General features: G+C 48.3%; 1 pseudogene; it reads right to left on the minus strand.

Annotated features, from left to right (window-relative positions):
* The window catches only part of LOC132818892 (cytochrome c-like), a 40733-nt pseudogene that overhangs the window by 849 nt on the left and 26778 nt on the right, over positions 1-13106 (minus strand).

The following is a 13106-nucleotide window of genomic DNA, read 5'->3' on the forward strand; positions in this document are numbered from 1 at the left end:
CATAATTTTGTGTACCTCAATCAGGTGTACCCCTCAACCTCCTCTACTCCAGGGAAAGCAAACCCAGCTGATCCAGTCTTTCTTTATAACTGAGACTTGCCATGCTAGGCAACATCCTGGTGTACCTCCTCTGGACCCTCTGCAGTGCAATCATCTCCTTCTGATAGTGTGGTTACCAGAACTGCACACAGAACTCCAGCTGTGGCCTAATCAGGACTCTGTAAAGTAGCAACAAACTTCCTTGTTCCGATATTCTACACCTAGCTGATCAAGTCATGCATCCCGTATGCCTTCTTCCCACCCTGTCTACCCGTGCTGTACACCTTCAGAAATCTATGGATTAGTACGCTCAGTTCCCTTTGATTCTCAGCACTCCCTAAGGACCTACCATTCATTGTGTATATCCTTCCCTTACTATGTCTCCAAACGTGCATCACCTCACATTTATCAGGATTAAATTTCATCTGCCATTGCTGTGTTCAGGTTACCAGCTGAACAATATCAGGTTGCAGCCTGAAACCTTCCTCCTCATTATTAATAACACCAACAATTTCATGTCATCTGCAAATTTACAAATTATACCGTATACAATCACATCCAATGGTTCGTGTATACAGCAAACAACAAGAGTCCTAGCGTTGTTTCCTACGGTGCAACACTGGTCACAGGCCTCAAATTCTCCACCATCCCTCTTTGGCTCTCATTTGGAAGCTGGTTTTGGATCCTAACCTGCCTTCGATTCCAATGGGCTCTTAGACTTTGGGCCAGTCTTCCAAAGGCCTCACCGAAGTCCATATAAATACATCAACTTCACAACCCCATCAATATATTTATTCACCTTTTCAAAATACTCAATTAACATATTCAGACAGGATTGCCCTCTTACAAATAGGTGCTGGCATCCTTGTCTTTCCTACTGTCGGTTAATCCTGTTCCTCAGAATTGTTTCCAATAATTTCCCTCCCACTGGTATCAGATGATTTGGTCCGTAATTTCCTGGCCTATCCCGGCCACTCTTCTTGAACAAAGGGCCATGTGAGCAATCCTCCAGTCACCTGACACTTCACCTGTGTCCAATAAAGATTGAATATCTCCCCCAGAGTTCCAGAAATCGCGTCCCTTGCCTCCCACAGCAGCCTGGGATACATTTCATCAAGCTCTGGGCATTCACCCACCTTTATGCTCGCTAAAACATGCAATACTTCATTCTTATTCATCTTAACATGCTCTAGAACCTCTTTACCAGAAGTACAATCTCCAGCTACAAAGTGTTTCTCTGTTGTGTACATTGGCTCCACACGATGTCCATTGGTCTCTAATAGATTCCATTATTTCCCTGGTCATCCTCTTACCCTTAACAAACAGATAAAATTCTTTGGGTTTCTGCTTGATCCTATTTCACAAAGATATTTCATAGTCCCACTTTGCCCTCCTAATTTCCTTTTTAAGCATCCCACCCAGTTCACTCTAATTCTGAAGGGTCTCCCCTGCTTTTAATTCTCTTTATGTGATATATGCTTCTTTCTTTTACTTTATGCAACCTCACTATCCCTTCACATCCAGGGGCCCCTGGGCTTGCTGTCCCTGCCCTTCACTCTGAGGGGAAAACGCTGTTCCTGAATTCTCACGATGCCACTTGTAAAAGACGCCCACTTTCCAAATGTAGGCTGACCTGCAAGTAACTGCTCCTAGTCTATGTTTGCCAGATTCTGTTTAATGGCATTGAAATCGGCCTTTCCCCAATTAAGATACTTAACTTGTGCACTGTCTTTATCCCTTTATATAATTACTTCGAAATTTACGGAGTTGTGGGCACTGTGCTTACCAACTGACACATCAACCACTTGACCAGCATCATTCGCTGAGATTAGGTCTAGTTCTGCCCCAACTCTACTGGGATTATCTACGAACTGGTACAAAAAGATCTCCTGGATGGACTTTAAAAATTCTGTCCTGTCTAATCTTTTCACACAAAGGCGATCGCAGTTAATGTTCACAAAGTTGAACTTCTCTCCTAATATAAAACTATTCCTCTCACACTCTCTGTGATTTGCCTGAATTTCTGCTCCTCTCTCTCCAACTGAATATTGGGGTCCTGTAGCATAATCCCAGCAAAGTGATGGCACCTGTATTATTTCTTAGATCAACCCAGATGGCCTTATTTGAAGATTCTACTAAGACAATTTCCCTCATTCCTGCAGTGACGGTTTCCTTTCTAAATAATGCAATGGCCCCGCCTCCCTGTTGCATGCCCTCCATCCTGCCTGAAACTTCTCTACCCAGCTTTAAATTAAGGGGTGGTAGGTATAGGACAGATGTTAGGGGTAGATTCTTTACACAGCGGGTTGTGAGTTCATGGAATGCCCTGCCAGTAGCAGTGGTGAACTCTCCTTCTTTATGGTCATTTAAGCGGGCATTGGATAGGCTTTTGGAAGTTATTGGGCTAGTGTAGGTTAGGTAGGATTCGGTCGGCGCAACATCGAGGGCCGAAGGGCCTGTACTGCGCTGTATCTTTCTATGTTCTATGTTCTATGAATGTTATGTTGCAAGTCCTGTCCTTCTTACAACTGTAAATGTGTTGCTGGTCAAAGCACAGCAGGCCAGGCAGCATCTCAGGAATAGAGAATTCGACGTTTCGAGCGTAAGCCCTTCATCAGGAATAAGAGAGAGAGAGCCAAGCAGGCTAAGATAAAATGTAGGGAGGAGGGATTAGGGGGAGGGGCGATGGAGGTGGGATAGGTGGAAGGAGGTCAAGGTGAGGGTGATAGGCCGGAGTGGGGTGGGGGCGGAGAGGTCAGGAAGAGGATTGCAGGTTAGGAGGGCGGTGCTGAGTTGAGGGAACCGACTGAGACAAGGTGGGGGGAGGGGAAATGAGGAAGCTGGAGAAATCTAAATTCATACCTTGTGGTTGGAGGGTTCCCAGGCGGAAGATGAGGCGCTCCTCCTCCAGCCGTCGTGTAGTTGTGTTCTGCCGGTGGAGGAGTCCAAGGACCTGCATGTCCTCGGTGGAGTGGGAGGGGGAGTTAAAGTGTTGAGCCACGGGGTGATTGGGTTGGTTGGTTCGGGCGGCCCAGAGGTGTTCTCTGAAGCGTTCCGCAAGTAAGCGGCCTGTCTCACCAATATAGAGGAGGCCACATCGGGTGCCAAATCAACTGGAATTGTTTGAGGATGTAAGGAATGGATTTAATAAGGTGAAGCTAGTAGTTTTTTGTTCTTAATTCATTCATGGGAAGAGGGTGTCGCTGGAGAGGCAGCACTTATTGCCCAGAGGGCAGTTCAAAAGTCAACCATGTTGTTGTGGGTCTGGAGTCACACGTTGTCCAGACCAGGTAAGGATGGCAGTTTCCTTCCCTAAAGGACATTAGTGAACCAGATGGGTTTTTCAAACAATCAACAGTGGATGCATGGTCATTATTTTATTATTAATTGTGGATTAATGTGCTTCATTTACACTTTCAAAAGTCTTCTAGTAAATCCCACAAAAGAGGATAGCATATAAAATTAAGGCTCATGGGCTTGTGGGCAGTGTATTGACATGGATAGAGAACTGATTGCAGACAGGAAACAAAGTCATGCAGTCATTGAGTCCTACAGCACGGAGACAGGCCCTTCGGCCTAAACTGGCGCACACCGACCAAAATGTCCGACCACACTAACCCAATTTCCCTGCACTTGGTCCATATCCTTCTTAACGTTTTCCACCCATGTAATTGGCCAAATGCCTTTTAAATATTGTTAATGTACCTGCCTCAATCACTTCTGCTGGCAGCTCATTCCATACGTGTACCACCCTCTGTGTAACAAAGTGCCCCTCAGGTTCCCTTCTATTCTTTCCCCTCTACCCTTAAACTGTTGCCCTCTCGTCCTTTATTTACAAACCCTCGGAAAAGGACTGCGTGCATTCACCCAATCCATGCCTCTCATGATCTGAGACACTGCTATAAGGTTCCCCCTCAGTATCCCATGCTCTAAAGATAAAGGACATAGCTTGTCCAACCTCTCCCTATAACTCAGACCCTTGAGTTCTGGCAACATTCTTGTAAATTTCTCCTACACTCTTTCCAGTTTAATAACATCCTTCCTATAAGAAGGTGACCAAAATTGAACACAGTACTCCAAGTGTGGCCTCACCAACTTCCCAACTTCTCTCGTCAATGCCCAGACTGATGAAGGTCAGTGTGCCAAAAGCCTTCATCATTGTCCTGTCTAACAGTGACTCCACTTCCAGAGAACCATGCACCTGAACTCCAAGGACATTCTGCATCAATATACTCCTTCATGCCCTACCATTCACCATGAAACTCCTACCTAGATTTGACTTTCCAAAATGCAAGACCTCACGCTTATCTACAGTCAACTCCATTAGCCATTTTTCGGTCCACTTCCCCAGCTGATCGAAGTCCTGCTGCAATTTCTGATAACCTTCCTCACTGTCCACGATACCGCCTATTTTAGTGTGATTTGGAAATTTATGAATCAAGCCTTGTACACTCTCATCCAAATCATAGATGTAATGTAGGAATAAACAGGCCTTTTTCTGAAAGGGCTGAATGAGCTCAGATCTGGACCACAGGCCTGGAGACCAATGATTCACGTGATATGTTAATGATTTAGATGATGGAATTAAGATTAATATCTCCAGGTTAGCGGATGACACAAAGCTGGTTGAGAGGGGGAGTTGTGAGGAGGATGTAGAGATGCTTCTGTGTGATTTGAATGAATTGAGTTAGTCACAGATGATGTACAATGTGGATTAAAGTGAAGTTACTCAGTTTAGAATCAAAAACAGGAATGCAGATTATTATCTGAATAGGGATAGACTGAGAATGGGAAAGTGCAATATACACCAGTCGCTAAATGTAAGCATTGCAGGAGCAGCAAGTAGTGAAGAAAGCCAATGGTATTTTGGTCCTTCATAGAGATAGGATTCAAGTACAGGAGCAGGGATGTCTTGCTGCAATTTTACAGGGCTCTAGTGAGGTCACACCTGGAGTATTCCATCAACATTTGGCTCAATGACAGGAGACAGAGGGTAGAGTGAGAAATGTGTTTGTGTGACTGGATCCAGTGTGCCGTGGGATACCACAGGGATCACTGCTGGGTCCCTTATTATTTGTCATACTTAGAAACAATGTGGATGAGAATGTGATGGTGTGGGAGGTTGAGTTAGCGAATGAAACTAAGTTTGTATATGACATGAAGATTGGTGGATGGTTAAAGTGAGGAAGAAGGTGTTATGTTACAGGATGATATAAGTGAGTTGGTCAGATAGGCAGAGAAAAGGCAGATGGAAATTAACCCTGCTAAATGTGAGGTGAAGCACTTTGGAAGACACAGCCGGTTAACAGGGCGGGAATGAAGCCATATGGGACACTTCCCTTTCTCATTTCAAGGGTGGGTGATAAAAACAGGGAGGTTATGTTGGAATTGTTCAGAACTAAGGTGAGGTGAGAGCTGAAGTACTGTGTGCAGTCATGGTCACCACACTATAGGAATGATGTGATTACACTGGACAGAGTACAGATGAGATTAACCAGGAAGTTGCCTGGGATGAAGCATTTCAATGATGAAGAGAGGCTGGATAAGCTCGAGTTGTTGTCTTTGTAGCAGAAAAGGTTGCTGGGGTCCCTGATAGAGATGTATAAAGTTATGAGGACATTGCACAGGAGGCAGAGAGTAAATAACATGGTGGCACACATTCATTGTGAAAAACAGGAGCTTCAGAGGTTATTTGAGGAGCATAATTTTCACTCAGAAGATGGTGAGGGTCTGCATGCATTGACTGGGAGGGTAGTTGCCGGAGGAAACTTCTTAACCTTTAAAATGTCCTTGTATGAACACTGAAATGTCATAACATTCAAGGCTATGGGCCTAATGTTAGAAAGTGGGACTCGTTTAAGTTTAGTGTTGTTTGGCTGGTACAGGATCAATGGGCTGAAGGGCCTCTTCTGTACAGTGTGATTTTAAGACTCTATTCTGTGCAATTTTGGGCTTCTTATCAGAGGAAGGATATTCGGGCTGTGAAGGGAGGGCAAGGAGGGGACAAGGATGAGAATTTGAAAAATAAAGCACTGCTAGACCGGGAGCCAATGTAGGTCAGTGACCATGGCGAAGGGGGGGAGGGGGGGCGGGGATCGGGCGGGTGGGGCTTGGTGCGAGTTTGGATATGGGCAGCAGAGTTTGGGATGAGCTGACATTTGCAGAGTGTGGTGGCTCTGATGTAGTCCAGGATAACATTGGAATGGTCACTTTTGGAGACCCAACAACATGGCTGAGATTTTCAGTGGCTGATCTTTGTGATGTGGGGGACATGGGGTTCAGATCAGCCTCAAAGATGATGCCAAGGTTGGAAAGAGTCTGGTTGAGCAGCAGACAGTGCTCAGTGAGAGGGATGGAGTTTGTACTGGGATCTGAAGAGGATGGCTGTGACCTTCCCAATGTGTTTCACAGTGAGCCTGGCTCCTCAGTCCTGACTGCTCTTAGCTGCTGTGATGGTCACTGATTGGACACTTATTATTAGAGATTCTGACCACAGCAGAATGCCCCAGTGTAAAAAATAACCGCAAAGATTGTCAGATCGCAAGGTTGAAACTTCACCAAGAGAGGAAGTGAAAGAAGGAGCTCGGAGCAACTGGACGTTTGTTACTGAGACTGGAGAAAACTGTGAACTGTCTGCACTCCCTGGAATCTAACAGCACAGGAGGCTGGTTCTGGGATTTTTTTTGCAGAAACAGCATAATGATGGAAACAGGATCAGTCACTCTCTCACAAACACAGACGCCTGCACTCGGAGATCAGAAACAGAATCCAGCAGCAGCTGTCTCCAAGTTGTGAAACCTGCACAGAATTGTTCCCTTATTCTGTTTTTAACTGGAAGGATAGACCAAGCAGGGGAGGCAACACAGTGGTGTGTACGGTCGGACGGGAGTTGCCCTGGAGTGCTCACCGAGTAACCCTAACCCCCACGTCGAGCAACGTCACCACGTCCCCCCACGTCGAGCAACGTCACCACGTCCCCCCACGTCGAGCAACGTCACCACGTCACGCATGACCCCGCCCCCACGTCAAGCAACGTCACCACGTCACGCATGACCCCGCCCCCACGTCGAGCAACGTCACCACGTCTAACTCCGCACCTACTTCGATCTCTGTCCCCGCCCCCAGCTCCAGCTCCAGTCCCACACCAGGTCCTAGCTCCCAGCCTTGCCGGATTTTCACCATCCCTCCAGATCTCCCCCTCTCTGAGGATGAAAGATCAGTCCTCAGCAGGGGCCTCACCTTCGTTCCCCTACGCCCTCGGATTAATGAGTTCAACACACGGCGAGATATTGAACAATTCTTCCGCCGCCTTCGCCTCCATGCCTACTTTCACAACCAAGACTCCCGCCCACCCTCTGACGACGCCTTCTCCCGCCTCCAACACACCCCATCCACCTGGACACCCCGTGCTGGCCTCCTACCCGCCCTCGACCTCTTTATAGCCAACTGCCGCCGTGACATCAACCGACTCAACCTGTCCACCCCTCTCACCCACTCCAACCTCTCACCCTCAGAACGTGCAGCCCTCCACTCCCTCCGCTCCAATCCCAACCTCACCATCAAACCCGCAGACAAGGGAGGCGCGGTAGTAGTTTGGCGCACTGACCTGCACACCGCTGAAGCCAAACGCCAGCTCGCGGACGCCTCCTCTTATCGCCCCCTTGACCACGACCCCACCTCCCACCACCAAACCATCATCTCCCAGACCATCCAGGACCTCATCACCTCAGGGGATCTCCCATCCACCGCCTCCAACCTCATAGTCCCACAACCCCGCACCGCCCGTTTCTACCTCCTGCCCAAAATCCACAAACCTGCCTGCCCCGGCCGACCCATTGTCTCAGCCTGCTCCTGCCCCACCGAACTCATCTCCCAATACCTCGACACGGTCCTGTCCCCTTTAGTCCAAGAACTCCCCACCTACGTTCGGGACACCACCCACGCCCTCCACCTCCTTCAGGGTTTTCGCTTCCCCGGTCCCCAATGCCTTATTTTCACTATGGACATCCAGTCCCTGTACACCTCCATCCCCCATCACGAAGGACTCAAAGCCCTCCGCTTGTTCCTTTCCCGCCGCACCAACCAGTACGCTTCCACTGACACCCTCCTTCGACTGACTGAACTGGTCCTCACCCTGAATAACTTCTCTTTTCAATCCTCCCACTTCCTCCAAACTAAAGGAGTTGCCATGGGCACCCGCATGGGCCCCAGCTATGCCTGCCTCTTCGTAGGATATGTGGAACAGTCCATCTTCCGCAACTACACTGGCACCACCCCCCACCTTTTCCTCCGCTACATCGATGACTGTATCGGCGCTGCCTCGTGCTCCCACGAGGAGGTTGAACAGTTCATCAACTTTACTAACACCTTCCATCCCGACCTGAAATTCACCTGGACTGTCTCAGACTCCTCCCTCCCCTTCCTAGACCTTTCCATTTCTATCTCGGGCGACCGACTCAACACAGACATCTATTATAAACCGACTGACTCCCACAGCTACCTGGACTACACCTCCTCCCGCCCTGCCCCCTGTAAAAACGCCATCCCATATTCCCAATTCCTTCGTCTCCGCCGCATCTGCTCCCAGGAGGACCAATTCCAACACCGCACAGCCCAGATGGCCTCCTTCTTCAAGGACCGCAGATTCCCCCCAGACGTGATCGACGATGCCCTCCACCGCATCTCCTCCACTTCCCGCTCCTCCGCCCTTGAGCCCCGCTTCTCCAACCGCCACCAAGACAGAACCCCACTGGTTCTCACCTACCACCCCACCAACCTGCGCATACAACGTATTATCCGCCGCCATTTCCGCCACCTCCAAACGGACCCCACCACCAAGGATATATTTCCCTCCCCTCTCCTATCAGTGTTCCGCAAGGACCACTCCCTTCGTGACTCCCTTGTCAGATCCACACCCCCCACCAACCCAACCTCCACCCCCGGCAGCTTCCCCTGCAACCGCAGGAAATGTAAAACTTGCGCCCACACCTCCACACTCACTTCCCTCCAAGGCCCCAAGGGATCCTTCCATATCCGCCATAAGTTCACCTGTACCTCCACACACATCATCTATTGCATCCGCTGCACCCGATGTGGCCTCCTCTATATTGGTGAGACAGGCCGCTTACTTGCGGAACGCTTCAGAGAACACCTCTGGGCCGCCCGAACCAACCAACCCAATCACCCCGTGGCTCAACACTTTAACTCCCCCTCCCACTCCACCGAGGACATGCAGGTCCTTGGACTCCTCCACCGGCAGAACACAACTACACGACGGCTGGAGGAGGAGCGCCTCATCTTCCGCCTGGGAACCCTCCAACCACAAGGTATGAATTCAGATTTCTCCAGCTTCCTCATTTCCCCTCCCCCCACCTTGTCTCAGTCGGTTTCCTCAACTCAGCACCGCCCTCCTAACCTGCAATCCTCTTCCTGACCTCTCTGCCCCCACCCCACTCCGGCCTATCACCCTCACCTTGACCTCCTTCCACCTATCCCACCTCCATCGCCCCTCCCCCTAGTCCCTCCTCCCTACCTTTTATCTCAGCCTGCTTGGCTCTCTCTCTCTTATTCCTGATGAAGGGCTTATGCTCGAAACGTCGAATTCTCTATTCCTGAGATGCTGCCTAACCTGCTGTGCTTTGACCAGCAATACATTTGCAGCTGGAGTGCTCACCATTAACTATGGAACCATGAAGCCTCATGACAGCAGGTCAAACATGGGAAAGGAAACCTCCTGCTGATTACCACATAGCACCGCCCTCCCCTCCAACCTCAACTGAGCAGTCAGTCCTCCTCCATGCTGAACAAAACTTGGAGGGAGCACTGAGGGTGGGAAGGATACAGGATACACCTTGATTAAGAGACTTCAAATTCGACCATCAAGAGCTGCTCAGAAGCATCACGACTGAGCAAATTGGTCAAGCTCCATCTGACTCAGCTGCTAGATTGGACCTGGACCTGGGGCAGGTGGTGAGAGGAGAACCAACAAGAGGGAAAAACATACTCACTATCACCCTCACCAACCTGGCTGCTGCTGGTGTATCTGTCCATGACAGTATCAGTAATAGTGACCACTGCACAGTCCGCGTGGAGACAAAATCCCGTCTTCACATTGAGATGACCTTACATTTTGTTGGGCAAGAGATATGGGATAGCAGGAAGGACTTTATTTTTTGGAGCAATTGATAATGACTTGGAAATTAGTGCCCATTCAGGTGAGGCAGGTGAAGACACGCAGTTATTGCAATGGCAGATTGGATGGGCTCTTGATGGAAATAAACCTGCAAGGCTCTGGGGGTCGAGTAGGGGAGGGGGTGGGACTGACTGGATTGCTCCATGAAATGACAGCATTTATCTGACAGGCTGAATGTTCAGCCCCTGTGCTGGAAATAGGTGTCACTCAATGAGGGGTTCACAATTAGAGAGCTTGGATGCAGTAAATACAGGACAAATTGTTTCTCCAGGCAGGAGGGTCAACAACCAAAGGGCACACATTTCAGAAAGGGTCTGAAGGCCAAGAGAGAGGATTGGAACATTTTTATCCAGCGAGTTCATGATGACTGTCTGCAAGGTGATTGGAAGTTTATTCAACAGCAACTTTCAAAAGGGCATTTGGAGAAATAGCTGAAAAGGAAACAATTGCAGGGTTATACAGGAAGGGCTGGGTAAATGAGACTCATTAGACTCATTTGACTAACAGTCACAATAGGCCCTCTGTCTGTGCTGTATAAGAGCTTACACACACTTCGTCTCACCTTTACACAAAGACTGGGAGAAACAGACAACCCAGTTTACAGAAGTGTGTTTTCTCAAACAAAACAGTTTTGAACCAACTCAGGGAACAGGGCAGACTAGATTTACTAGAATAAATTAGCAAATCAATGGCAAGGTAACAGTGAACCAAAAGTAATGACACTGAACAGTATATTTAATAGCACTATCATCAAGAGGGGAAGCGATGAGGCGCGGGAGGTCAGAGATTATGCTCTAGGAGTCTGAAAGCTCTGCTGTCAATGGTGGGATGGAGGAAGCAACAAGTGACAGGATACCAGAGACAGAAGATGGAATGGGGACGGAGGAAATGTGAGTCTGCGGCAGGACAAAGAGTGAGGGAGGAGGGAGGCCGTGGAGGCAATTGGCTGGCAGTGAGTTCAGGGGTCATTCTGGAATGAAATATGAGTAAGACAGGGAAGGGACCACTCCATATCAGACAAGTTAGGGTTTCTGGCTTCAGGAAGATGGGAGAGCACATTGGAATCATAGAGGAGAAAATGGGATGAGCAGGAATTAGGGTTTTTAGGTCAAGGGGCCCATAGTCCAGAAATGGACAATGTTGTTGAGATTGAAATAAGCAGCCTACATGATGGGGAGGATGTGGAGTTTGCAGCTTAGGTAATGAGCAGTCCATTGGGAAGGAAGCCGTTGTTTATTGGTCTCTTCTGGAGCATTCAGTGGGAAGGAGGCCCATGTTTAATGGTATATTATGGAGGTTCCAGTGAGAATAAGGCCCATGTTTACTGGTCCCGTGGGATGGTAGCCCATGTATACATCATCAAAGAGTCATAGTGGTTTACAATGTGGCATCAGGCCCTTCAGCGCAGCTCATCCATGCCGACCAAGTTTCCAAAACTGATTCGTCCCATTTGCCTGTGTTTTGCCCAAATCTCTCTAAATCCTTCCTATCCATGTTTCTGTAAAAATGTCCTCGAAATGTAGTAATTCTACTCGCCGCTACCACTTCCTCTGGCAGCTCATTACACATACGCACCAACCCCTGTGTGAAAAAGGTTGTCTCTCAGGTCCCTTCTAATTCGTCCCCGTCTAAACTTAAACCTTTCCTTCTAGTACTGGACTCTCTATCCCGGGGAAAAGAATTTGACTATTCACCTTATCCATGACCCTCATGATTCTATAAATCTCTTTAAGGTCACCGCTCAATCTCCTGCACTCCTGGAAAAACATTTCGGCCTATCCATCCTCGCCTTACAATTCAAACCCTCCAATCTTGGTAATATTCCTGTTAACCTTTCTTTTATCCAAACTAGTGTAATAACTTCCTTCCTATAGCAGAGTGAGCAGAAATGTACACAGTGACCAAATGTGGCCTTACCAGTGCCTTGTGCAGCTGCAACATGATGTCCCAGCTCCTGTACTCCCCGCGTTGACCAGTGAAGGTGAGCGTGCCAAATACCTTCTTCATCACCCTGTCTACCTGTGACACCACTTTGAAGGAACTATGTACCTGTACCCCTCAGTCTCTCTGTTCAACAACACTCCCCATGGCTCTACCATTAATTGTGTAATTCCTGCTCTAGTTTATGTTACCAAAAGATAACTCCTTGCATTTATTGAAATTAAACTCAATCTGGATTTGTTGACCCACTGGCCCAGTTGATCAAGATGACATTGCACTCTTGGATACCCTGTCTCCCTGTTCACGATGCCAACAATTTTAATGTCAGCCACAATCTTACTGACCACTCCTCCTATTTTCTCATTCAAATTGTTCACACACATGATGAACAACAGTGGATCCAGGATCCATTCTTGTGACAGACGGCTGGTCCCTGGCCTCCAGTCTGAAGAACAACTCTCTCTCACCAGCCTTTGCCTCCTATCATCAGGCCAATTTTACATCCAGTTGGCTAGCTCTCCCTGGATCCTATGTAATATAATCCTACGAATCAGTCTACCATAGGGAAACTTGCATAAGCCTTGCTAAAGCCCATGTAGACGGAGTGTACCGCTCTACCTTGAACTATCTTCTTCATTACTTCTTCAAAAACTCAGTCATCTGCTCATCTACATTGGAAATTCCAGTGAATAGGAGGCCCATGTTTACTGGTCTCTCTTGGATAATCCAGTCAAAGGAGGCCCATGTTTATTGGTCTCTCTTGGATCATCCAGTCAGAAGGAGGCCCATGTTTACTGGTCTCCTTTGGAGAGTCCAGTCAGACGTAGGCCAATGTTTACTGGTCTCTACTGGGAGCCTCAGTGGGAAGGAGGGCCATGTCTCTCTCAATCCCGTGAACTGAAGCTCATGTTTACTGGACTCTGTTGGAGAGTCC

Source organism: Hemiscyllium ocellatum, chromosome 9 (assembly GCF_020745735.1).
Source record: "Hemiscyllium ocellatum isolate sHemOce1 chromosome 9, sHemOce1.pat.X.cur, whole genome shotgun sequence".
Taxonomy (NCBI): Eukaryota; Metazoa; Chordata; class Chondrichthyes; order Orectolobiformes; family Hemiscylliidae; genus Hemiscyllium; species Hemiscyllium ocellatum.